Below are 27,243 nucleotides of genomic sequence, written 5' to 3'. Positions count from 1 at the left end.
TTGAGACATTGAGAGCCTTTTAAATACAGGAGATTTTGTGGTCTGTCAGAATGGTAATGGTATGAAAAGCTCATTCTAACAAATATCTCCACTCTTCCAGAGCGAGTTTGATAGCCAAAAGTTCTTGGTCGCCTATGGTGTAATTGCATTCGGCAGGAGAGAACTTCCTTGAGAAGAAGCCACAAGGATGTAGATGACCGTCATTAGCTCTCTGAGACAGGACTGCGCCAACCCCAACTGAAGAGGCATCTACCTCAAGGGTGAAAGGCGAACTGGTATCTTGCTGTTTCAAAACAGGAGCTGAGACGAATCTTTGTTTCAACAGGTGGAAAGCTTGAGTGGCTTCCTCCGACCACTTGGAAGGATTAGCACCCTTTTTGGTAAGGGCAGTGACAGGCGCCACAATATTGGAAAAATCTCGTATTAATTTCCTATACTAATTGGTGAATCCTAGAAATCTTTGGATACCCTTGAGGGTTGTAGTTATCGGCCAATCTCGAAAAGCTTGAAGTTTCTCAGGATCCATCTCTAGCCCGGAACCGGACACAATGTAACCTAGAAATGGAATGGATTTTACTTCAAAGACGCATTTCTCCAGCTTGCAATAAAGATGGTTGACACGGAGACGGGACAGAACCTCCTCCACCCAGAAGCGATGTTCAACCAGGTTATTAGCGAAGATGAGGATATCATAAAGGTAAACCACAACATAACGATATAGGATATCTCTGAAGATCTCATTTACGAAATGTTGGAACACAGCTGGAGCATTACTGAGTCCGAAAGGCATGACGAGGTACTCATAATGTCCGACACGGGTGTTATATGCGGTTTTCCACTCATCACCCTTTCGGATCTGGATGAGGTTGTAGGCACCCCTCAGATCTAGCTTTATAAAGATGGTAGCTCCACTGACGCGGTCAAATAACTTGGTAATGAGAGGCAGAGGATACCGATTTTTCACAGTAATGTCATTCAAACCATGGTAATCTATACATGGCTGCAGGCCACCATCTTTCTTCTTGATGAAGAAGAAGCCTGCGCCAGCTGGAGAAGAAGAAGGCCAGATAAACCCCTTAGCCAGGTTTTCTTTAATATATTCTTCCATAGAATGAGTCTCTGGTAACGACAGTGGATATATACGACCTCGCGGTGGAATCTTCCCTGGAATGAGGTCGATAGGGCAATCCCATTTCCTACGAGGAGGAAGAATATCTGCAGAAGATTTACTGAACACATCTGTGGAGTCTTGGTATGGGGGAGGCGGAACATCAGAAGATTTGGAGGAGGATGAACAAACTGGAAGCACTTTAGAAAGACAAGTCTCAGTGCAGGAAGGACCCCATGCCAGGATATGGGTAGTCCTCCAGTCAATTTGAGGATTATGAAGACGAAGCCATGGAAGGCCAAGAACCACAGGGTGAGTGACCTTTGGAATCACCAGGAAAGAAATCAGTTCTGAATGAAGAGCTCCTACCTTCAGACGGATAGGCAGGGTCTTGGAAGAAATGACTGCATCGGAAATCCTACTGCCGTCCACAGCAGTCAAGGATATGGAAGATGAAAGTCTTTCAGTGGGTAGGGACCACCGCTTGACGTATTCCTCAGTCATAAAGTTCCCAGCTGCTCCTGAGTCCAGCAGGGCAATAAAGTTCCTGGTGCGCTGAGCCACTAGAAGCGAGACTGGGAGGTTCCAATCACTTGAAGATGGAGAGGACTTCATTACTCCTAGCCGACACTCCCCATGGCGGGCTAGGATTTGGAGTTTCCCGGACAATTGGGACAAGCGTTGATGACATGGGAAGGTGCAGCACAACACAGACAGAGACGTTCAGATAGGCGTCTTCTATGCTCTGCAGGAGATAAACGAGAATGACCTATTTGCATAGGTTCGTCTTTGGGCGGAGATGGCTGACGAGGAGGAGTAGTAGAAGTCTTAGGAAAGGTTGACCTTCCTTGCTCAAGTGCCCTTTCACAAAACCGAAGGTCAATTTTAGTGCAGAGGGATATGAGCTCGTTTAACTTCGAAGGTAAGTCTCTGGTAGCGAGGTCATCCTTAATACGTTTGGAAAAGCCATGCCAAAAAGCTGTGTAAAGAGCGTCATCGTTCCAGGAAAGTTCTGAAGCCAGAATTTGGAATTGTATCAAATATTGACCAACAGTTCGTGTCCCTTGACGTAACCGGAGGATTTCAGAAGAGGCAGAGGTTACATGGCCTGGCTCATCGAAAATGCGCCTAAATGTTGCCACGAAGTCTGTAGAAGAGGATAACAGAGCATCCGATCTGTCCCATAGAGGTGATGCCCAATCAAGGGCGGAGCCACTGAGGAAGGAGATTATATAGGCAATTTTAGTACGTTCAGTTTGAAAACTGCCAGGTTGCAATTCAAAATGGATCTCACACTGGTTGAGAAATCCCCTACAGGCCTTTGGGGACCCATCAAATTTAGCAGGTGTCGGCAAATGAAGACAAGGAGCAAAAATGGGTATGGTGGGTGGGGTTACCACCGGAGGTACTGCAGTTAGCACACTGGACGCCCCTGAACCACGAAGGGTTGTTTGAATTCCATCCAGCTGAGAGGAGAGGTCCTGGAGACAGTGGATAACATGGCCTTGTGCAGCCTCCTGATGTTCAAGACAGGCTGCCAGTTCTTGCATCGGCTTGGTTGCTTGGACTTGGTCTCCGGCTGGATCCATCAGGTCAGTGCTTACTGTCACAACTGAGGGCTGGGGCTGACAAGAGCAAGCCTCAGTTGTAGGGACTGAGATGTACTTGAACTTAGAGGGCTGTATTCAGGTGGAATTGCAGTACCAATGCCCGAAGGCGTGACCACGACAACAGGAGTAAAAGTCAATGGGTTTTTATTAAGCACAGTTCTAAAAATACATCGGCAGTACTATTCAAGTATGGAATGAGCAAATAGAGACAATACACAGTTCCTTGGAGTTCTGCAGAATAGAGGATGCCTCTGGGTGTGGTAATATCAGGTACAGTTCTCATAGACCAGGAGATGGAATGTCCTTAACCAAGACCCGTCTGCAAAATAGTGAAATAAGAATAGGAACTGGCCAGCAGGTGTTTCACTGTAAGCTGGTAGTATTGTTGAATGAGTGTGGACTGCTGAGTATGCCGGGTGGAACCGGGTCAGATGATGAACTGTGAATTATTATGCACAAATGAAGCTAGGGTTCCATGATTATGACGATCTATGGTTAGTTGATAATCGATGGCGGAGCACCGATGATTCTTGGAAGCTGGACACCGCTGGAAGCTGAATGCTGGAAGCCAGTGTTAGTAATAGCCTGGAGTAGAATGCAATGGCAAACTGGGCACCGCTGGAAGCTGAATGCTGGAAGCTGGTGTTAGCAATAGCCAGTAGTAGAATGCAATGGCAGACTGGGCACCGCTGGAAGCTGAATGCTGGAAGCTGGTGTTAGCAATAGCCAGGAGTCAGGCTGCACCGTAAGGTGGTAGGCTGGTGGGGGTCTCTAGTGGAGTTTGGAAGCAGGAGCTGGAAAATCTGAAGCAGAAACAACCACAATGAGGAGAGACTGGTACACAGTGTTTGACAACCAAAGCACTGACAATTTCCTGGTTCAGGCACAGGATACTTATACCTGCAGCAAGGCAGGCATTGGCTGAGCAATTATGCAGATTCAGTAGAGCAGCGGATTGGAGGAAACCGAAGCATGTGACTGAAACCAACATGGCTGCGCCCATGTTAGCACTTGGAGGGAAAGTTAGTTTGGGAAACCACATGGAGAATCAGCAGTAATGGCGGCGGAGACCGCGGAGGGCAGGAGGCGCCACACTGGCACCACATGGATGACAGTGGAGGCCGCGGCAGGCATGGGATGATAAACTGAGAAATCTGTATACTGGAAACACAGGAACGGCAGCAGAGGCCACGGAGGGCAGGAGACGCGTTCTGATATTTGACATGAGGCCGCTGTGACAGTGCTGCAGGATAACAGGAGAGAAACGCAGAGTGTGGACATCAGCAACATAGGTGAGATCCGACCCTGGACCGCTGAGCCAGCCTCAGGAGACATCTGAATGGCACGTAATGGCGTCCAGTTACCCGGATCGTGACACTAGTGCATGGATACACCCAAGTTGTCAGTGCAATGTCTAAAACAGGAACTGGGTGAAGGCTCCTGAGTTGTTCTTCCTTAAACAGCACTATAATTTCTACAAGTGCAGTACTGCCATAAACAGCATGATCCATTTCAGTTTGGTTCCAGCATCTGTACAAATCTATCCTTTGGTTGCACAACCGATTTTAACCTGCTCCTGTACTCCTGTTTCTAGTTCAGGATGATTCTCAAGCTCTAGTCTGGTCAGCTAGTCAGGCATCATTCACAGAGCTGATCCAGTTACTGGTCTACAGCACTAACCCAGCTACAGCCTGGTCAATCTACTGTTCTAGCACTACTATTCATTGCTCCAGTTCCATCCTGTTGACTCCAGAAGAGCTTCTGTTACTATTGACTCCCACAGTAACAACCCAGTTTCAGCCTAGTTAATCTACTGTCTTGCTCTTCTGATACTGCATCCTTACCAGCATTACTGCATTGTGTTCCTGGGCATCTCATCAGCGCCACCTACCTGTCAGTATCCAGTCTGCATCAAGCACTTCACATTGATAGTCATTACATTCATTCATGTTATATCAGGCCTGCCAGCTTCTCATTTACTACTCCTGAACCCACTCCAGTCCAACGTCAAACTCTGGATTCACAAACAAAACAGAGCATAGCACCCCCCATTTGATCTCACTTTGAAGTAGATTAATGTCATTGACATATTATTAATAGGACTTTATGACCTACCTATAAACCAATATCTTCCCTGATATGATCAACTTCCTACATATTCCTGACCCTTGTCTCCAAGCAGATCAGCATAGAGGTTCTTTCAAACTACATTATGTAAATAGTTTAGGCATGCGACTACATTATGGGCCGAATTCAAAGAGATACAAAATCAAGGTAGTTTACCATGATTAACATTTTCACGGCAGAGTTTTTACAGCAAAAATTTTCTTTTTGCGGGGAATGTGCGCTCCCGTGATTTGCCTATTCATCTGCAAATTCACGAAAACAGGATTACCGTGAAAATTGTTGCCAGCAGTGAAAAGTGACAAATGTGTAAATTTGCATGTACTTCCCAAAAAAGCTAAACTCATATTGGATAACAGTATAGTTTATTATTGGTTACAATAAAAGTATTTCTGGTAATTAAATTGGGTTAAATGGCTGTTATATGCATTTTATTCTTAAATGTAAAAAAATGATAGAAAGCTATTTTTCTGCAAAATAAGTGCTAAAATTAAATTTAGGGTATGTAAAAATGGGTATAAGTATATATTTGTGTTAAAAAATTAAAAGTAGACCAATTACTCCCACATGCAAGTCTAAAAACACTTGCACCCCAATATATCTGTCCCATACCTTGTACCCCAATTTCCATCATTTTGTACTTTTTCACCCCAAATATGACATGTCATTATTGGGCAATTCAAAAGAATTAAGTGCCTAATTAGTCATTCAGGGGGGTGTCCCAGGGGTTCAAAACCAAATCCCAACATTCCTAAATTAAAAATAGGGATTTTTCCCCAAGTATGTCACCTGTTTAGAGGTGGTGAATTGAAATTTGTGGTAAATTTACATTGAATCTAGACAGGTGTATTTCACGATTTGCAGAAATTTGTTATTTTTATAATGAAGTATACTTTTATTTGACGGATTAAGCAAATTTATTTGACATTAATATATATATATATATATATATATATATATATATATAAAAAGAGGGGGTTATAGCGACCAGTGGTGTCTAAAAAGATAAAAGCTCACACTATAGGTGGATAAATATAAAATGCAGTTTATTCACATAAATTTTATTACAACAATTATCTTTAAAAAGTGGGATAAGAACAACATACACATAGAATATAATACCAGTTAAAATTTATAAGTAAGAAGATTTTGCTTAACTTGGTATGTGGTCACTGCCAGGTTTCCCAACGCGTTTCGTCACTCAGACTTCATCAAGGGGTATTGGTACAGTGGGACCAGGCTTCTATTTATACCAGTACTAATCTAATAACAATTGTGACATCACTTCCTGTTGTTTGCACATGGTATTGTATAACAGACTAAAACCTAGTAATTACAGTTAATATACAACCTAATTAGATAATGTATGTACATACAATGTTAAATGGATGCTTTAGAAGCAGGTTTGGAGCAATAAAAGTGGGTAAACAGTCTTCTATAAGTGCGCCTGCGGGTCTTCCTACACACTTCCGGTATCTTGACGTTGCGTCACTTCCGCCCCACTTCCGGAAACGAGACCGCGCATGCGCCCGCGGTTTTCATTAGTTCTGTTACTCCTAGAGGCCATGAGTGCTTGGTCAGGTTACTCCAGCGGCGGCCATCTTTGTGTTGATTTTTTATTGTCATCTCTATGTGGCGGCCATGTTTGTGGGGATCAAGATCAGAGATGTTAGTGTCAATCCTCCGTGGTATTCAACATAAGAATAAATAAAGAGGTTTAATTAATGGATGAAGAAACGATCTATTTACCATAATGACAGTACTTATGTATATATACTAATAAAAGAAGTATTCATTATTACTGTTAGGATAAGGCCAGCATATAAACATATAAATAAATGAATTACAAGTAGCTGCGTGTAATTGGTATAATTATGACCAATTAATATTAGGGGATATTCATAAGGTGCAGATTAGATAAATAACTAATTACATATAAAAAATATATATCTTTTTAAAAAAAAAAGTATATATAAAAAATATAATTATAACAATAAGAGTGAAAATAATTATAAAGTGCTTCGTGCAATTATCAAAATAAGGATAAAAGAATAAATAAGTTGCAGATTGAAATATTAGAGTTAGTGTAAATGTAATAATGGTGTGGGCTTTTTAGTCGTAACAATAAAATTAAAGTAGTAATAGTGACAGGCTCATGTAGGCTTTTTGCATTAGTTTAGTTACAGTACCTGATCTTCCCAGGTGGTCTCCCTAGTCTGGTACTGACCAGGCCCGACACTGCTTCGCTTCCAAGATCAGGCGAGATTGGGCATTTCCAGTGTGGTTTGACTGTAATAATTACTTACCATACATGTGTCAATACTACTCATACTAAGACCAATAACATATAGTGACTGACTACAATTGGGGGGTTGGTGGGGGATGGTGATGGGAAGGGAGTGTACGTGGAGTGAGGAAAGGGGGGGGGGGGTCGAAGGGGGGGTTGGGGGGGTTTGGGAGGGGGGGTGGGTTTGGGTGGGGGGGGGTGAGAGGAGTGTTGGCAGTGGGTGGGCAGAAAGAATGGGTTGGGATCCAACCGTAAGAACGATTTCACAGGAACGGAGCAATTTCATAATAGTCATTGAATCCCTTCGGGTGGAGTGTCTGAAGTTGAAATATCCAATACATTTCTCTGCGTGAGAGTTTGTTAGCCAGGTTACCACCCCTCTCTCCCAGCTTCACAAGTTCAATTGCTTTAAAAGTCAATGCTTCTGGGTTGGAGTTGTGTGCTATAGTGAAGTGTTTGGATACTGCATGGTTCTCCATTTTGTTCTTTATATTGCGGACATGTTCTTGGATCCTTATTTTAAGTGGTCTCTTTGTTTTTCCCACATATTGTTTTCCGCACTCACATTCCAATAAATAGATCACTGATTGGGTATTACAGTTTATGAAGTCTTTAATTTTGTATACTTCCTTTTTCTCTGTGTCCGTGAATGTTTTCCTCACTGGGTGTAGGTGCAGATGTTACATCGGCCACATTTGAAGGATCCAGTGCATTTTGGCATTCGTGATTCTTCTTTAAAATCCTTACGTAGAATACTTGGGGCTAATACATCTTTAAGATTTTTTGATTTACTGAAGACGATCTCGGGGTGAGGAGGCAGGATTTCTTTAAGGACGGGGTTCATTAATAGGATTCCCCAGTGATTACTGAGTGAGTCTCTAATGGATTTCTCATGACGGTTATATGTTGTATATATATATATATATATATATATATATATATTAGCCGGCACAAGACAGCATAATTATATCTTAACATAGAAAACTAGTGTTTTCTCCTCTTAAAAACTGAGTTTTTAACAGCTCTTTATTGAAGGTGGCATTTCTGCCACACTTCCTGTATCCACGTGTTTGTACTGGGCATGCTTGGCACTTCTGCCCCACTTCCGGCTCCTTTCTGCTCATGTCCAGACAACAGTGAGGAAGTGGAATGCACATCACTTCCTGTGATGGGGTCCACATAACTTCCATTCTATTAGTGATATTCTTTCAGTCCCGGCAGTCATCTTTAAGGAGACCAGTAACTGAGGACAGTGTGGTGTATTCTCTACATAGGATTTTGATTGTAAATAGAAGAGAATAATAAAAAATAGGTTAAAAGAAACTGTAATGTTAGTTTATCTTCTAACAAATATTGACATACAGACATCATATTTAAAGAGAATTTACAGCATATTTCATATATTTTATATTTATGGAATCATTAGGTATATTTGATCCCTCTTAGGCACCAAATTATCATAGTAGCAATTTAATAGTAAAACAGACATCATATTTCTAAGAAGGTTTCTTCAGTATATTTCTTTTATATATTTAAATATTCATTGATCGCATTTGATATCCCATAAGTGACAAACTATGGGTGGATGTGTTCTGTATAGTGTAAAAATACAGACTATTGAATTATTTAATAAATAAATAGATGATAAATAATTCAGTGACGTGTTACAGTGGTGATTATTTTTAGTTTAAGTTTTTACATGTGTCATTATTAACATATATATGTGAATACAGTTAGGATGCTGGAGTAATTATTGCCTTACAGAGTTTTACTGTGCATGTTTACATTATTACAAGTGTATAATAATTGGTGAATAAAAATAAGATCTCTGTGTTATGTGTTCTCTAGAATCATGTGTTTATTGGTTTATTCTTTATTATTTGTCTACAGTACCCAATATTCCCAGTTGGTCCCCCATCCTAGTACTGGTCAGGCCCCACACTGCTTTGCTTCCAAGATCATACGAGATTGGACATTTCCAGTGAGGGGTGACCGTACATTTGTATAACTCATAGACCATCGATATTTATGCTATTCTTTATAAGTGATGAAATAAAGTGCAGTAATGTGTTTTTGGTTTTATTTTATTTATAAAAACAAGTGAAGGAATAGAGGGAAGGGGTGATTAAAGGCAAATACATAGAAGTGGGAGTGGGGTGTAGTACAGGGTATTCTTCAAGAATATAGCACCTCTGCAGGAATTTAGCTATCTTATAGTTGTTGTTGAACCCAGAAGGGTGCATCATTTGAGGCTGTAAGATCCAGAACATCTCGCGTCTGGAAAGTTTATTCTCCGGATTGCCTCCTCTTTCTCCATGCTTCACCAGTTCGCTAGCTTTATAAAGTAAACCTTCTGGATTAGAGTTATGACATGTGTTAAGGTGCCTGGATATTGCTTGAGTGTCCACTTTGTTTTTTTTGTTGCGGATGTGCTCCTGAATGCAAATCTTCAATGGTCTCTTCGTTTTCCCGACATATTTTTTCCACATTTGCATTCCAAAAGATAGATGACAGAAACATAGAAACATAGAATTTGACGGCAGATAAGAACCACTTGGCCCATCTAGTCTGCCCTTTATTTTACCATATTTTTAGCTCAATCCTTATTTGATCCTTATTTCATTGTAAGGATATCTTTATGTCTATCCCATGCATGTTTAAATTGCTATACTGTCTTAGCCTCTACCAACTCTGATGGGAGGCTATTCCACTTGTCCACTACCCTTTCTGTGAAGTAATTTTTCTGTAATTTCCCCTGAACCTCCCCCTCTCCAGTCTCAGTGCATGTCCTCGTGTCCTATTGCTTCTCTTCATTTGGAGAATGTTTCCCTCCTGGACTTTGTTAAAACCCTTGATACATTTAAAAGTTTCTATCATGTCCCCCCCTTTCCCTTCTCTGCTCCAAACTATACATATTGAGATTTTTTAGTCTTTGTGGGTATGTATTGTGATGTAGGCCATGCACCATTTTAGTTGCCCTTCTCTCTACAGTCTCTAATGTATTAATATCCTTTTGAAGATATGGCCTCCATAATCGAACACAGTATTCTAGATGAGGCCGTACCAATGACCTATACAGTGGCATTACTTCTTTCTTTATGCTGCCAATTCCTCTCCCAATGCAGCAAAGCATCTGACAAGCCTTCCTCATTGCTTTGTTACATTGCTTACCTTCCTTTAAGTCACCTGAAATAGTGACTCCTAGATCGCTTTCCTCCTCAGTAGTTTCCAGTATAGTGCCATTAATACTGTATTTAAACTTTGGATTTTTGAGACCCAAGTGCATGATTTTGCTTATTTTGGCATTAAACTGTAATTGCCACACTCTTGACCATTCCTCTAGTCTACCTAGATCCTAAATCATTTGTTTTACCCCACCTGGTGTGTCTACCCTGTTGCATACCTTTGTGTAATCTGCAAAAAGGCATACTTTCCCTTTAATACCATTTGTCACCAATAAAGATATTAAAAAGCACTGGTCCAAGTACAGATCCCTGGGATACTTCACTGGTAACATTTTCCTCCTGTGAATGCACTCCATTTACCACAACTCTCTGTTTTCTATCCTGCAACCAAGATCTTATCTATTCAACAATCCTAGTATCCAATCCCAAGCTTCCAAGTTTATTTAGCAGTCTGCGATGTGAAACAGTGTCAAAAGCCTTGCTAAAGTCTAGATAAGCTATATCCACGACTCCACCTTTATCCATCACTTTAGTCACACAGTCAAAAAAGTCAATAAGATTTGTTTGACATGATCTCCCCCAGTGAATCCATGCTGTTTGGGATCCTGTAAATTACTGGATTTGAGATAATCTACAACTCTTTCTTTTAAGAGTGTTTCCATCAATTTCCCTACTACTGATGTAAGACTCACTGGTCTGTAGTTGTTTGCCTCTTCCTAGCTTCCACTTTTGTGCAGTGGGACTATGTACGCTCTTTTCCAGTCCTCTGGAATTACTCCTGTAGCTAATGACTGGTTGAATAATTCTGTCAATGGTGCTACCAGCACCTCTTTAAGTTCTTTTAGTATCCTTGGATGTATCCCATCTGGCCCCATAGATTTGTCCACTTTCAGCTTTGAGAGTTCTGTTAGGACCTTCTCCATTGTAAATGTACTTTCATTTTCCTGAATATGCCTGCAACATAACTGTGGACCCTTCCCCTCTCCTTCAGTAGAGAATACTGAGCAAAAATAATTATTAAGATGATCTGCTTTTACATTGTCTCCCTTAACTAGACTCCCAGGGGTAAATTTACTAAGATGGGAGTTCTATTTAAGATGGGATGTTGCCCATAGCAACCAATCAGATTCTACTACTCATTTATCTAGCACCTTCTACAAGTTAATACCTGAAATCTGATTGGTTGCTATGGCAACATCCCATCTTAAATAGAACTCCCAATTTAGTAAATTTACCCCCCAGTCTCTGTCTTTAGTTTTTTAATTCCACCTTTTTTTTCTCCTTTCGCTTATATACCTAAAAAAAGTTTTGTCTCCTTTACTGGGCCATTTTCTCCTCAGCTTGTGCCTTTGCACATCTGATTACCTTCTTAGTCTTCTTCTGTCTAAAATGATATATATCTTTGTTTTCATTATTTTGTGTCTGCTTATATTTCCTAAAAGCCATCTATTTTTCTTTCACAATATTTGCTACTTCTTTCGCAAACCACAATGGCTTCCTTTTCCTTGTGTTTTTCCTAACACTTTTGATACAAAGGTCTGTTGCCTTTAATATTGCACTTTTTAATATTTCCCACCTCTCCTGCACTGCTTCCAAGTTCCTCCACTCTGCCAAAGAATTACTTACACATTTTCCCATCCCTACAAAATCAGCCTTCCTAATATCCAGCACCTTTGTTTTTGTATGGGACGAGTCAGACTCTGTCTTTATGCTGAACCATACTGCTTGATGATCACTGTATCCCAGGTTTTTACCCACTTTTACGTCCGATATTCTGTCTCCATTTGAAAGTATTAAGTCTAATATTGCGTCTTTCCGAGTGGGCTCCCTCACCAATTGGTGGAGGAATGCTCCCTGAAGGGAATTTAATATGTCTCTGCTTCTAGTGGAACTAGCAACAGACACCTCCTAGTTTACATCCGGAAGATTAAAGTCTCCCATGATTATTACCTCTCCTTTTAATGCCATTTTAGTTATGTCCTGCAATAGGTTCTTGTCCAGTTCTTCTTCCTGTCCTGGTGGCCTGTATAGCATGCCAATACGAATAATTGACTTCTCCCCTGTTTCTATGGTCACCCAAAGGGCCTCCGTTTTTTCTTCAATACTTTGTATTAAGGTAATATTTATGCTTTTTTATATATACATTGCTACCCCTCCTCCGATTTTTCCCATACTGTCCTTCCTAAATAGAGTATATCCCAGTATAGCTATGTCCCAGTCATGATTTTCATTGCACCATGACTCTGTAATTGCCACAATATTTAGATCATAAAGTGGTATTGCAGTTCATAATTGTTTTTATTTTGTATTCCTTTTTCTCATTCACATCGCTGAAAGTTTTCCTATTTGGGTGAAGATACTTCTAGATGTTGCAACGTCTGCATTTATATGATCCTGTACATTTTGGCATGATTTGGGAATTAACTATCTTTCCTGGTAGCATACTTGGTGCCAGCAAGTCCATGAGGTTCTTTGATTTCCTAAAGATAATCTGAGGTTTTGGCAGGTGTATTTCTTTTAAAATTGGGTCCATGAGTAAAATGTTCCAGTGGTTTCCAAGTGAGTTTCTTATAACTTCCTCATGGCTGCTGTAAGTGGTGATGAAGGCCACCTGTTCCTTCTTCTCCCCTTTGTCCTTATATTTCAGTAGTTTTCTCTGTCAATACCCCTTGCTTTCGCAATAGCTTCTTGTATAATTCCCGTTGGATAATTTGTCTGCTCAAATTTGCTCCTGTACACCTCTAACATATCCCTAGTAATCTCCATCTGACACTTTATAAAAACAAAAGGGATAAGTCTCACTCATCTGTAGAGACTGTTTCTTTATCAGTATTTACTTGACATCTAACCTTCAGTGATGTAAAATGCTGACAGGTGTGCCCGCAGGTTCACATATATGTTTGGCTATGTGTTATATGTTTGTTATGTGTACCGGTACTGGATAGTTTATTTTTTATATTTTTTAGTACAAACGGTGGAATTAATTACACCTGCTTTTTATACATATCATTTATTTGACTTTTTGGAAATACATAATAAAATAGATATTTTTAATTTATCAATTTTTGTCTCATTGTGGACATTATTTATAGATATAAAATACTGAATTTATTATTTCAGCCAGGGGTGCGTTCAACACTTCACACACCATATTTGTTACGTTAAACAGGGGGATTCTATTGTATACCCACATTGTGTTAATTAACAGCAACCATCTGAATAGAACTGAGTGTCGGAGTAGCGCAGTTCATCATTCTTCTTCTTGTCTACACCTCTAACTGCGTCGTAATCTTTTAATGTGCTGCAATTTCTCTTAATTCTATGGAATTGGGAATATGGCATGTGGTTCTTCCATTTTCTCAGGTGATTGCTTTTGTAATGCAGGTAGCTGTTTGTGTCTACTTTTTTTATGTAGTTCTTCGTGATTACTTTGCCTTCCTTTCCTGCTAGTATCAAGTCAAGGAATTCAATGGAGTTGGTGTTTTATATATACGTATATATATATATATATATATATAGAGTGAGAGAGAGAGAGAATAGTTAAGCCCGGCACTCTCCACATAAAAGAGTATGACTCTCTTGTTGCTTTCCGTATTAAAGGACTGAGCAGCTCCCCAATATAGTGTACATGTACACGGCAGCACTCAGGTAAATAAATACACAATACAGCGTGTTGTAGCGAACGTTTCAAAGCAACAGCTTTTTCGTCAGGGCATGCATGTGTAATGTCCCTTGATCGGATGGTTGATAAATTTGTTGTCAGAAGGTACAATAGGGAAGATTTGCTGGAGATTAAACAGAAAGTTTTTGGCTATACCTATAACTAGTACTTTAAAATCTAAGGTACCTAAATCTACCGCCAATAAGTTAGTCTGGCCGAACAGATTCAATGTGGCTAGTGATAAGGTTAGAAAGGCAGTACAGACTTACTGGCCCATTGTGGTAACTGACAAGAACCTTCCTGGTGTTAATGATAAGCGTATTATGTGTTGTCATCCTAGGGGCAGGAACATACAAGACTTTGTAGTTCACACTGACATCACTGATTTTGGTAAGCGCAGCTCTTCCTCTTTTTTTGGCAACCAAAAATCTGGCAGTTTTAAGTGTTTGGGGTGTGTAATGTGTGGCTACATGCTCACGGGCGATATTATTAAACATGTTTATTCCAACAAAGTTTTTAAGATTTACCATCATCGAACCTGCTCATCAAAATTTATAGTCTATGTGCTCATCTGCCCTTGTGGTAAATATTATATCGGTAAGACCGATTGTGAGTTTAAGGTAAGTATGGGTCAGCATAGATATTCCATCAGGGAAGCTGTTCTCACTGGTAAGAGTGAGCAACCAGTGGCTCAGCATTTTGTCCTAGCCGGTCACTCTTCCACATCATTAAAACATAAAATCATTGACCACATTCCGCTATTGCCCAGGAGTGGTAACTGGTCTAAACTGCTTATACAGCGAGTGGCTAACTGGATCTTTCTATTGGATACCCTCAGCCCGAAAGGGCGTAATGAGAACAGCGGGCTACATAGCTTTCTTTAAACATATGTTTTGTGTTATTAGTTATCTCTGGGTCTGATACGTTCTTAGCCTGCTTCTTTCAGTTCTCTATTCTTGTGCTTTGTCTATAAGATCTGTCAATGTTTTTATGCTACATGTTTTTGTTTTTATTTATTGTAAATCTTTTTGAAACCATTTTGTGCCTGTATGATATGTTGTACATTGAAAGGCTGCTATATGTTATATGCTATATGTTATAATATGTTTTGTTTAGCTGTTACTATGGTTACAGGTCACATGGGTGATGTCATCAATCCGCACACGGCTTGCTGGAAGAGAGGCCGGCGGCGGGAGACAGTCTGGTTAATGGTGAGCACTTAAATGTGTGAGTTTAAATCATTTTGTACATGCCCTGCCGAAAAAGCTGTTGCTTTGAAACATTGGCTACATCATGCTGTATCGTGTCTTTATTTACCTGAGTGCAGCCGTCTACGTGTACACTATAAATAAATATATATATATATATATATAGGGATGCTGCTGGATCGGCACTCTACATGATAGTGATAACAAGTACCTGCGTGCCCTTGTGTAAATAAATAGTCCTCTAGATACTCTCCTGGCAGAGAGAACAAAACACGGCACTGCAGGGTTTTCAAATAGCTGAAGTTTAATTCAACGTTTCGGGACCCAAAGTCCCGTCGTCAGGAAAATATCATAAACTTCAGCTATTTGAAAACCCTGCAGTGCCGTGTTTTGCTCTCTCTGCCAGGAGAGTATCTAGAGGACTATATATATATATATATATATAATATTTTGTAATATTATGCTGAATATGTACATTAAATGACAAATGTTTACTGTACATCTCAGTAAATAACCATCATTCTGTTTAACTATTGTACAGAAAGTTATCGTGTTACGATGGACATGCTTCTAAAAAAAATACAGCGCGATTCACAGTAAGTTAAACTTTCAGAAATAAACTGTGTAGAGAAGTTCATAGGTGCAGTCAATGATGTCATAATGTCTTAAAATAAAGACTGTATTATCTTTTTTCTTTACATGAATCAAATGTTAAAATGTGGAATTTCAGGATAATTTTGAGCAATACATTTCTCCTGCAAGATTAATATGTAAAATGCACAAATGTCTACCATAACAATGATTACATATATACAGAACGTAAAATCATGAGTATAATTAATTTATTTAATCAATTACATCTTACGTAGAGATCACAATTGTAGAAAATCAAAGATAAATTAAAAATTGAAATTGCTTTATAAGGTAACAATAATATACTATAGCTATCTGGTCCAATATATAAATTAGAAGTAGTTCAATTTAATACTCTGCATCCAAAAACAGAATATAAACAAATCAAATTACAAAGTTAAATAATCACATGGTTCCATAATAGCTAACCTTTAAAAAAAACAGGTCTATCAAGTTTAACCTTTTATAAATTCTAATTATGTTGATTAATAGAATGGTAAAGCAAAACCCTCAGCAAGACAGTTGCAAATGTAAAATCACAGGTATAAAAATTAAGCGCTGATCCCAAAGATGGCAATTGGATAAATCAATGTTGTCCTCAATTAAAGTTACAAAAAGTTTACTAGAAAAAAAAGTAACTATTACTTTACAATGCAAACTAATGTCTCATTATAAATTATCACTTAATCTTTCTTTGACAATAAGTTAGCTGATATCTGAACATCCTTGAGTCCTTGGGGGAAAATGTACTAAAGGATGGTTTTTAGACAGATTTTTCAACATGTTTCAGGGTCTAAATTACATATTTTCTAAAAGTCTGTTTTCAAAGTGATTTTAAAATCAATGTTGAAGTTGGTGATTTTTAGTAGTGTAAAGCCTATTATTTTTGTCAGTTCCATTCAAAATTAACTGCAAATAGACTGCAATAAAAAAAATGAAAAATCAACAAAAACCCAACTTCCACTTCCTGCTGATTTTCTATAGGAAAAAACATACCACATGCAAGAAGGAGCTGTGGATCTTCTAATTCTGCCTCCTGGATCTCTTCGGTCAGGTGGTGATTTGCATACCACAGGAAAGTTCCCAGCATTGTATATCCTTGAATTTCCATAGGGCTTCATTCAGAGATGTATGCAAACCCTATGGTTTGTTTACATTTCTGATGGTAAGGCTTCTGTGCAGGATCCTTTTTGCACATGTGCAGAATGGGTTCTGCATAGTCACATACAGTGCTGCAGCTATTTGGGGGGTGGGGAGCGGGCAGAGCTGGGCAGCATTCCCAAAAATGGAAGCATGCCACCTCCATTTTCTGGAAGTGGTGAGGCCAGGGTCTTCCTGGCCTCAGCTCTGGAAAAAGTAAAAAATGCCTGCCACTTATTAGCCTATTGTTTGGTCAGTTTGATTGTCAATTTTTGGTTGCTTTTCAAACCAACCATTAGTAAATCTTCTTTTTTGTATTTTCAATGAGAAAATGTCGATGTATTCCTTATGTTCGATTTTGATCTGGAATAATTTCTTGGTTGATTTTAACATCAGCTTTGTCTTTAGAAAATCTCTGATCTGCAAAATTGAAAGAAAGTTGACAAATACCACAAAATATACCAGATTAAATATACCCCCTCATGTTCTTTCTACAGTGAGATGCCGAACACTGGTCCGATGCTAAAGAAGTACAGTACTGTAGGTTGACTAATAGTTTGACTAGTGATTTATACAATGGTAACACTATGGAGCTGATGTAATTCAATGTTTAAGACAGATTTAGTGCCTGATTCATTGATGCGTGCAGATGCTGCCACCACTCCATCTTTTGTTAGATGTCTATCTGCAACTTCATGCAAATGCTGATATTAGCCCTTTCTTGGGGTATATCCATGCAGATGAAAGTGCAAGGACTGAGATGCCCACTATGAGCATCTGCAGGTGCTGTAATAACACCAAGAATGTCTATAGATGCCACAACAGTGGCGCTATTGAGAATTCCATCAGTCCTATGGCAAATTTCCCATCTGAGTATGACTTCCAGAGTGAATGATTGAGCTCCTGTGTAAACAACTACTTCTGTAACACACACACAGCACTCCCATAACATGCCCTTAAGATGCACCATCTCCGTGTGACTCTTAAGTAGCCTCCCAGTTACCACCCAGCACTTTGCAATACAATCTGTTTAACACCTGTTCGTTTTGAGTTTTTAGGGAGTATCATGCATGCATGGTAGAATAAAAAAAACACTGAACTACATGAGCATAGGTATTGCATGCAGCTCTGAATCAGACCCTGTGTGTGGATTTGCATTGTGCACACTACATGGGTGAGCTGACCCATCTGCAGGCATGGTCATACACAATAATGGGTTGGGGTTTTGGAATCTGCACTGGACCAGATTGTAAATAACTGTCAAACTATTTTTATACAATTTTTATACCATACAGGCATGAATAGTGACCAACATGGGGCTACCGACTTCGCCTGCCAGGCTTTTAGGGTAGAACAGAGTTGACGGTGCTCCTGGACATTAGTTCAGAACAAACTATTGAAGGGTCTTTTTGCAGAGAAACAAAAAGAAAACTGTTTTTGTGTCTCTCTGGGGCACACTTTATTTTAATTAACTTACTGATGAAATTGGAATATTTGTACAATGTGAGTGTAAGGATAAAACATAACTTTTATTATTCTAAACAGACGAAAGAACAAAATACACGAATTATGCTGTATATATCAGCAGAAGTGGTTAAAAAAGTATTAAATAACAATATGACGATATGTGACTCACCATTTAAGAGCAATGTGACACACTGTCTGGATACATTGAAGGAATTGGGAATACCTTTCCTTCTACGCCTTTTCGGACCTGCCAATCCATTGTATCTAAAACCTACTCAAGCATTTGGTATTTCTATATGCTGATAGGTATCTACTTGACTGTCTACAGTCATACCATGCTGGACATGCTCAATCTTCTCTGATCTTGGAAGCCAAGCAGCATTGGGCCTGGTCAGTACCAGAAAGGGTGACCCTCTGGGAATACTGGGTAATGTAGTATCAAGGAACACACCTTCCGTGTATGTACCCTCCACTAATCAGTAATTTCCACCGCAAATACTCGTTGCAGTATACTTACCTATGCTTACCATTCCAGAAGGAGTCCAGGGTTGTAAAAGCCGGTTTTCTTGTTTCTCTGTTATGAATATACTGGTGTATAACAATTCATAAACTTATAGAGAAGACAAGAATCTTCAAACTTTCGCTCTGATGAACGTCAAATATCAATACTCGCTTTAATTCCAGTGGGTGTGCGGACAAACCTTCTGCCACCCACTTCACACCAAGTGAGTCACATATCGTCATATTGTTATTTAATACTTTTTTAACCACTTCTGCTGATATATACAGCATAATTTGTGTATTTTGTTCTTTCGTCTGTTTAGAATAATAAAAGTTACGTTTTATCCTTACACTCACATTGTACAAATATTCCAATATCATCAGTAAGTTAATTAAAATAAAGTGTGCCCCAGAGAGACACAAAAGCAGTCTTCTTTTTGCTTCTCTGCAAAAAAAACCTTCAATGGTCATACACAACTCAGTCACGTCTCCTCTAATGGGGCAATGATATGTAGGCTAGGTTTATTGAAGCCATGTTAAAGATGTATAGGTGGAATTGTGGGGTATGAAGTGATGTGCATGTGCAGAGATCTATAGGTTTTCAGTCAAATCTCTTGTACTTAGTATATGGCTAGTATACATGTACATTGATAATTATGAAGGCTAGGAAACCAAGCTTAGAGACAGGAACAGTGTGGTCACAGTGATGTGTACAACTCAATATTGGTGATTATTTAGTTCCGTGCATGAAAGATTGATTACATCACGTACATTTTTCATCCTTTTTTTCCATCCTAGGATTTTGCGCAATAAACTGAAGCCACTCTATTTCTACATTTAAGAACACTAGGTACACACACCTACTGTAGATCGCCTTAGAATATATAAAGCAAATGGTGCTGGAACCTAGAGGACATCAGTATTTTAACAAAATAAAAATGTCAAATAATATAAAATTCTTAGCAGCTAGTAAGGCAAACCTAGTATTATAGTATTCTAAAGAAAAGTAAATACATAGCACATTAGAATTTGTATTTTAATATACTATAAAAAAAGTTAGATATTGAAGAGAACTTGATATTTATTCTAATATACAGTAGACCAGTGTTATTAACATAGATATGCACAACTTAAGATAATGAAAACTTCCTAAATGCTGCATACTGTACACTTGACTTAAAGATAAAAACCTACACAAAATCAGCACACCAATATTATTTAAAAATGGAAAGGTATCGCCCCCAAAAAAGAAATCATTATTTAGGTAGTATTAAGAATCCTCACTGGAATAATGATGGGTACTGTGATTCCAAATAATAAGTCAATTTCAGGTCCTTCTGGCAATCCTTTAGACATATTTACTGGTGAACCAGCCTCCCAAAACATTTTTTTATTAGAGTCTTAATTAATACAATGATCTCTAATGATCTCTTCCCAATCTTCGGAAGGTACATCCCCGGGTTTGCGCAATGATATTGAGTATGACCAAGTTATATAAAACATTTTGTTAGCCTCTTCACCTCAGAAGTCAGTATTTAAAAGGGAATTCAGATACTACTGCAAATTCACTGCTAGGAGGATGCAGCTGACCAGTCACAAATGCATCCCAGTACTGCTTGTAAGTGATAATCTATCAGGAAATAAATCTATTGTAGTGCACAGTATCAGAAGAACCTGATGAGCTACAAAACAGTGACTACCAAGCTATCATGATGACAGTTGGCCGACCAGTTGACAATTCATAGGTCATGGTTTTCTGATACTCCTAAAGGAGGGTGGCTATGAAAATAAACAACGGTTTAATGAGTTTCTTCACTTTTAAATTTATTTAGTCAAAATACATTCTAAAGGCTAAGGGGTAAATTTACTAAGACGGGAGCTCTATTTAAGATGGGATGTTGCCCATAGCAACCAATCAGATTCTACTTCTCATTTAATCAGCACCTTTTAGAAGATGATACCTAGAATCTGATTGGTTGAAATGGGCAACATCCCATCTTAAATAGAAATAACATCTTAATAAATTTACCCCTAAATGTGAATTCTCTCATCTTACACACTTTTAAGACACCATGATGATTAATTTAAAGACATGTCAGCAGTGGCTCCCAAATTATAGATGCTCCCAATAGTTCTCAACACCTGATTCATTAAAAAAGAAACAAACCTGTTCAATATATATAGATATATATATATATATATATATACTTATATACTTGCAAAGCAGTCGCCACTCTTCAGCTCTCCAAACAACTTGCTCCATGCCAGATCATAAATACAATGCATAGATCCAAGAAGATCGGCACTGGAGACAACAAGGGCTGACAACATACTTGTATTGATTGGCAACAGCCGTTTCAAGGCATCTGCCCCTTCCTCAGGCCGAATACAATAATTTTCTGTAAAGGGCCAGAGGAAGGGGCAGATGCACTGAAACGGCTGTTGCCAATCAATACAAGTCTGTTGTCAGCCCTTGTTGTCTCCAGTGCTGTTCTTCTTGGATATATATATATATATATATATACACACAGGGGTGTATATAGGGGTCCGAGCGCCCCTGGCAAAGTAAGGAGCTGTATTCCCCCCTACACACATTTGGAATAAGTTGTGAGTATTGGAAATGGGGTATGGTCTTGTGGGGGAAGGGTATGGACACAATAGTACTTCCAATTCAAATTTTGCCACACAGTAGTGTCCCTCATTCACATTACACTGCACAGTAGTGTCTCGTATTCACGTTACACCATCCCTCCCCCCTAACCCACCTTTCCCACAGCCTGACCTTTACCCACCCCCCCAAAAGGCCTCTTCAGTGGTGCCTAACCCTAACCCACCCTTCCTAATCTCCCTCCCTGCAGCCTAACCCTAGCCCTCCCGCCCTCACAGCCTAACCTTAACCCTCCCATGTGGCTTGCCAGTGGAGACTTTGGCACCAACTCAATCTGGAGTTTGGCATTCTGCATCGCTATCTATGTTGGGATGCCAGCATCGGCATTCCGAGTAGTTTTGGGATGCTGGTGTCAGCTTTCCGACCGCCGGGATGCCAAATGCCGGCATCTTGACTACATCCTGAATGAAATGCTATTGAGATGCTGTGAGATGAGCCTCAAATGGACCCAGCCATTAACCATAAAACATCAGGGTGCCATCACTTTCAAGATAAAATGATCAATTATACAATTAACTGATATACATTTCCTTTAACATGGCATGAAATAGGTAAGATATGTATTTTCTTTATTACACTCAACAAGTTAAAGTTTTTGCTTACTTGCTACTTACTTACATCTAACATGCATGAAAATCGTGTAGTTTTCCAGGTACTACAGTCCCTTCTCCCAAACACTGCCACTTTTTTATTATCTTCAACAACAAATAGATCTATAGCACTGTGCTATGTAACAATTGCTGTGTACCTGGTCAGAGCATGTTACTGCCACCACGGCCCCGGTGTCCGTCAGCACCACACTGCACTAGTGATCAGACTAGTGTACGGCAGCACCGCACTTGTAATCAGACTCCAAATAAACTACAGTTCCCAGCAGCCCTTGATGCCGGGAGCTCCCAGCAGTTTATCTTGAGTCTGATTACAAGTGCGGTGCTGCCTAACACCAGTGCCACTCCAGCAGTAACAGACTCTCACCAGGTACAGTCTGACAGTACTGCTTTTCTATCCTTTGGCCATCTCTCTCCACTTTATCACTTTCCAAGTTTTGCTACATCTCCCACTGTATGCAGGGCCACCTAAACATATGGGTGGCACAGCCAGGTGGCGCCCCTCCTTGCCTGGCACCCCTGGCAAGTGCCATCCTGGCCAATAGGTAGATACACCCCTGTATATATATATATATATATATATATATATATATATAAAGGTTAGAGTGTTTAGGGCAGCCCCTGGTGTTGTTATTTATATATACAAACTATAACAGTATGTAAAAAGAATAACATGTTTATTCAGGACAATAAGAGACAACAAAATATTAAAAAAGAGGGTAAAACAGACAAATAGTAAGATGACAGTTTAAAAATGTCTGCTTAATATAAAAAAATTGATCATTATGCAATATTTACATGATAAAAAAGGATCTCATAAAACGAACACATAAGGTGCTTATCTTTAGAGGTGAGGTGAAATCAGGATCCCCAATGCTTTTCAACCTGCAGACTTTATCAAGGGCAAAATGTGTTGGGTATCCTGTGCTCAGAGAACTGAACCCCCCAGAATTTCCTGATTTGAACCAGGAACTGATTCCAGCTCAGGACTTCCCACCAGACTCGGATCCCAAAACGAGGCAAAATGGGATCATCCCACTGTCGGATTCTCGCGGGTTTTGGATTCCATATAAAGAGCCATGCATCACCACCATTTTCACTCCGGACTTGGAGAGTGAGGGAGACAGACCTCTGTTTCTCTGTGAATGGTGGAATCAGGTGGGGTCAGTGTGTGCACTCTATGGGTGCTATCCTGTTACTGTGGTGACCCTGTACTGTTAGGGGTGCTGTCCTGTCACTGTGGTGACCTGTGCTGTTAGGGGTGCTGCAGCTGTACATGGTTGTTACTATCCTGTCACTGTGCTGTACTGGGGCACTGTCCTGTATGTTTTAAAAATACAGGGGTGCTGTGAAAATTCAGGGGTGCTGGTTCTGTCCTGTATGCTGTAAAAATGAAGGGGTGTTTTAAAGATACACCACCCCTGTCTTGTATTCTCTAAAATAATAGGAGTGCTGTGAAATTAAATGTACACTGGCCCTGTCCTGTATGCTGTAAAAATACAGCAGTCCTGTTATTAAAATAAAGGTACACTGGCCCTGTCTCGTATGCTGTAAAAATTAAAGGGATGCTGTGATAATAAAGATAATAAATGTACACTGGAACTGTCTTGTATTCTGTAAAAATACATGGGTGCTGTGAAAACACAGGGGTGTTGGCCCTGTCCTGTATACTGTAAAAATACAGGGGTGCTGTTTTTAAATTAAAGGTACACTGGCCCTGTCATATACTGTAAAAATACAGGGGTGCTGTTGTTAAAATAAAGGTACAATGGCCCTGTCTTGTATGCTGTAAAAAACAGGGGTGCTGTGAAACTACAAGGGTGCTGTTAAAATAAATGTACACTGGCCATGTCCTGTATGCTGTAAAAATACAGGGGTGCTGTTGTTAAAATAAATCCCTCTGTCGGATTCTCGTGGGTTTTGGACTCCATATAAAGAGCCACACATCACCACCATTTTCACTCCGGACTTGGAGAGTGAGGGAGACAGACCTCTGTTTCTCTGTGAATGGTGGAATCAGGTGGGGTCAGTGTGTGCTTTCTATGGGTGCTTTCCTGTCACTGTGATGTCCCTGTGCTGTTAGGGGTGCTGTCCTGTCACTGTGGTGACCTGTGCTGTTAGGGGTGCTGCAGCTGTACATGGTTGTTGCTATCCTGTTGTCACGAACCGGTCTCTTACCTCTGCGGGTTCTGGGGTTCATCCGTTGCCAGTGCGGTTGCTCGCGGTGCTGTGCGCCCGTGTGGGGACACGGCGTGATCAATGGCACAGGTAATGCAGAGTCTGGAAACTGTGAGTGCGGGGACCAAATGGCCTAAGGCACTGCGGTGTGTCTGCTGTATAGGAGGTGGCCATGTTGGAGACCAAATAGCTAATACAGAGCACTTGTGAAAACACCTGTGGGCAGGTGTAGGCCAATCCCGTGCTTGTGCTGCCTTTAAGTAGGCTGGGATTATGTTACTCTGGGCCAGTGCTTTGTTGTATCAAAGCTGTGCTCTAGCTCTGAGCTCTCTCCGTGCATTCCTGTGTGATTCCCGTGGTCCAGATATCGCCTCCGTTCCCAGAGGTCCGTCTGCAGCCTTCGCTGCTGAAAGATCCACCGGCTCTCTGCTGTGCTGTCAGTTAATTGCACTCCTATTGGAAATAGTTGGATTCCCAGTGTCCTGCATGAGGTTACCTTGTCAGTCTGCCTATCATTCAAAGTCTGGAGGATTCTGTTTCTCTCAGCTGTTCGTTTGTTCAACTCTGTATTTAACCCATTCATCACCTTGTCTTCTACTACAGTTTCACAGTGATCTCCGGAACCCGCAAGTAACCCAATTCAGTACTTTTATTTGCTATGTTGTCATTACAAGGATAATTCATCACAGTCTCTCAGTTAACTCTCAAAGCTCCATTGCCAATTCTTACAGTTAATTCTCCATGTCTGCATTAACCAGTTAAACACAATCTGCAGTTCAGCATCAAAGCTTGTTTATATTTGCTATGTTGTCATAACAAGGATAATTCTTCAGTCTCTCAGTTAACTCTCAAAACTCCATTGCAAATCCTTACAGTTATCTCTTCATGTCTGCATTATCCAGTTAATAACATTCTGCAGTTCAGCATCAAAGCTTGTTTATATTTGCTATGTTGTCATAACAAGGATAATTCTTCACAGTCTCTCAGTTAACTCTCAAAACTCCATTGCAAATCCTTACAGTTATCTCTTCATGTCTGCATTATCCAGTTAATCATATTCTGCAGTTCAGCATCAAAGCTCGTTTATATTTGGACAATCCAACATTTATTCATCAGCTTGTTTTGCATATGTTTCCATGAACATTTCTTTTATGTATTTTTGAGTTTTCTCTTGCATATTATTCCTGCAATACTTCAGTATAATATGATGATTAACAACTTGTCAGTTAACTCTTTACTGAATTGTTATTTTGAATAAATATATGAATCGGAACTTTCTTCGTCCTCCCTGCTTTCTTCATAGCCCAGCACCTACACCTGTGGTTGGTCCCGGGTTAACGGATTCACAAAAACACCCGGACCTGACAGTAAGCACTGGCCACATGGATCCGTCAAGTGACCAATTCGCAGGAGGCGGTGCTACGTCAGATATCCTTTCCCGTCTGGAAAACCAGGAGTCTATACAGACACAAATAGTGCAGTTTATGCAAACTATGGCAGACCGTTTAGAGACTCTTCATACGGCTATTAAAACGTTCCAAGTCCAGATTCCAACCCCAGATGTCCCAGTTACCACTACAGCTTCTCCTGTGACGCTGCCTACGTCCCGCTTGCAGTTACCCTCTCCGAGTAAGTTTGACGGAACTCCAAAACTTTGCAGAGGATTCCTGAATCAATGCGAGATCCAGTTTGAACTGATATCTGCCAGTTTCCCATCAGCTCGTTCTAAGGTTGCATATATTATTGCCCTCCTCTCCGGTCAGGCTCTGGAGTGGGCATCACCATTATGGGAGAGAGGTGATCCTATCCTCTCTAATTACAAAGAGTTCGTATCTTCCTTCCGGAGAATCTTTGACGAACCAGGCAGGACCACCTCAGCATCCTTGGAGATTCTCCGTCTACGTCAAGGTTTACGTCCTGTCAGTCAATATATTATTCAGTTTCGCACGTTGTCTTCAGAGTTAAACTGGAATGAGGAGGCCCTGATCGCCGCATTTTGGAATGGACTTTCAGAAAGAATCAAGGATGATTTAACTATCTGGGATGTGCCAATTAAACTGGATGAATTGATTTCTCTCTGTAACAAACTTGATCTACGTTACAGGGAGCGATGTTTAGAGAAATCCAGGGCAGAGCGATCCAGTCCACGTGATCATCCTAGACCTCGACAAGATTCTTCATCACAGTCTCCAGTAATGACTGAAGAACCTATGCAGATTGGGCACTCTCGCCTCACAGAGGAGGAACGACTTCGTCGTCGACAGGGTAACCTCTGCATGTACTGTGGGTCCTCCGAACATTTAGTTAAATTCTGCAAACTCCGACCGGGAAATTCTCGCCTCCTAGCTTATTCAAGAGAGGTTAAGCTAGGAGTTACTTTAGAATCACGTTCTGGGAAAGAGCCAACCTTGTCTATTCAATTAGAAGTTCCAAGTTCTACAGTGAAAGTTTCAGCCCTCCTAGATTCCGGGGCAGCCAAGAACTTCATCTCCTCAGCCTTTGTCATACGGTCTAAAGTTCAAACCATGCCCCTGGAAGCAGCAGTTGCTGTTACAGCAGTGGATGGAAGTCGAATTCCAGATGGTATAATTACTCATCGAACCGTATGTCTCAAGATGAAAGTTGGTGAGCTCCATTCCGAATACCTCTCCTTCTACGTGATTCCCAAAGCCTCTCAAGATGTGATACTTGGTTTACCTTGGCTGCAGAAACATAATCCTCAACTTAATTGGCAAACCATGGAAGTCCTTTCATGGGGTAAATCTTGTACCAAGGACTGTGTAGCTACAATTGTACCTCTTCGGTCAATTAGCCTTTCCGATCTACCTCCGGTGTATCAATCCCTTGCGGATGTTTCCAGTAAGC

General features: G+C 40.3%; 3 pseudogenes; 1 reads left to right on the top strand and 2 right to left on the bottom strand.

Moving 5' to 3' along the window:
• Positions 1-7,019: 7,019 nt before the first annotated feature.
• On the bottom strand, positions 7,020-7,139 carry LOC134971311 (5S ribosomal RNA; annotated as a pseudogene).
• Positions 7,140-9,010: 1,871 nt separating this feature from the next.
• LOC134971389 (5S ribosomal RNA) lies at positions 9,011-9,129 on the bottom strand (annotated as a pseudogene).
• Positions 9,130-18,743: 9,614 nt separating this feature from the next.
• On the top strand, positions 18,744-18,862 carry LOC134971422 (5S ribosomal RNA; annotated as a pseudogene).
• Positions 18,863-27,243: the final 8,381 nt, after the last annotated feature.

Source organism: Pseudophryne corroboree, chromosome 11, assembly GCF_028390025.1.
Source record: "Pseudophryne corroboree isolate aPseCor3 chromosome 11, aPseCor3.hap2, whole genome shotgun sequence".
Classification (NCBI taxonomy): Eukaryota; Metazoa; Chordata; class Amphibia; order Anura; family Myobatrachidae; genus Pseudophryne; species Pseudophryne corroboree.
This window is presented reverse-complemented; position numbering and strand designations above follow the sequence as displayed.